The sequence below is a fragment of the Lathyrus oleraceus genome, chromosome 4 (assembly GCF_024323335.1).
Source record: "Lathyrus oleraceus cultivar Zhongwan6 chromosome 4, CAAS_Psat_ZW6_1.0, whole genome shotgun sequence".
Classification (NCBI taxonomy): Eukaryota; Viridiplantae; Streptophyta; class Magnoliopsida; order Fabales; family Fabaceae; genus Lathyrus; species Lathyrus oleraceus.
This window is the reverse complement of record NC_066582.1, coordinates 99,100,665-99,101,915: the sequence shown is the minus strand read 5'-3', so window position 1 is coordinate 99,101,915 and position 1,251 is coordinate 99,100,665. Positions and strand designations below refer to the sequence as shown.

The following is a 1,251-nucleotide window of genomic DNA, read 5'->3' as shown; positions in this document are numbered from 1 at the left end:
GGAATGTACCAGTTGGTGCAGCAGTAGGTGCTTGTTGTTGAGCTACTTGAGATATTTGGGTTTCTAACATTTTGTTATGGGTAGCCAAGGCATCTACTTTGCTTGCTAGTTGTTTAAGTTGTTCGCCAGTGTGTATGTTCTGGTTTAAGAAATCTTTATTGGTTTGTTGTTGGGAAGCTATAAAGTTTTCCATCATGATTTCCAAGTTGGATTTTCTAGGGGTATTATTGTTAGGATTTGGTTTCTGGTACCCCGGAGGTATAGATGGGGTTTGATTCGGAGACTGTCCAGGTGCGTATAAAGCATTATTACTCTTATATGAAAAGTTTGGATGATTCTTCCAATTTGGGTTATAGGTATTCGAATAGGGGCTTCCTTGAGCATAGTTTACTTGCTCTGTTTGGATTCCAGTCAAGAGTTGACATTCCGCAGGAGTGTGGCCTTGGATTCCACAGACCTCGCAATTCTGAGCTATAGCAACCACGGCGGTTGGTGGTGATACATTTAAACTTTCAATCTTCTGGACCAAAGCATCCACTTTTGCATTGACGTGATCAAGGTTACTTATCTCGTACATGCCAGTTTTCGGTTGAGGTTTTTCCACTGTTGTTCGTTCGGTTCCCCACTGATAGTGGTTTTGGGCCATGCTCTCGATAAGCTGGTAAGCATCAGCATAAGGTTTGTTCATTAATGCACCACCTGCAGCGGCGTCTATTGTTAACCTTGTATTGTATAAGAGACCATTATAAAATGTGTGAATTACTAACCAGTCTTCCAAACCATGGTGTGGGCAAAGTCTCATCATGTCTTTGTATCTTTCCCATGCTTCGAAAAGAGACTCGTTGTCTTTCTGTTTAAATCCGTTTATCTGGGCTCTTAACATAGCTGTTTTGCTTGGCGGAAAATATCGGGCAAGGAAAACTTTCTTCAACTCGTTCCATGTGGTGACTGAGTTGGAAGGTAGAGATTGAAGCCATCTTCTAGCGCTATCTCTTAATGAGAAAGGAAAAAGACGAAGTCGAATTGCCTCTGAAGTGACACCATTAGCTTTAACAGTATCAGCATATTGAACAAATACGGATAAATGAAGGTTTGGATCTTCGGTAAGATTTCCAGAGAATTGGTTCTGTTGCACAGCCTGCAGCAGTGAAGGTTTAAGTTCAAAGTTGTTTGCTTCGATTGCGGGCGGAGCAATACTTGAATGCGGTTCATCTTGCGATGGAGCGGCGTAATCTCTAAGAGCACGAGCTG

General features: G+C 42.1%; 1 pseudogene; it reads left to right on the top strand.

The window, feature by feature from the left end:
- The first annotated feature begins 776 nt into the window (after positions 1–776).
- LOC127077171 (uncharacterized) lies at positions 777–876 on the top strand (annotated as a pseudogene).
- Positions 877–1,251: the final 375 nt, after the last annotated feature.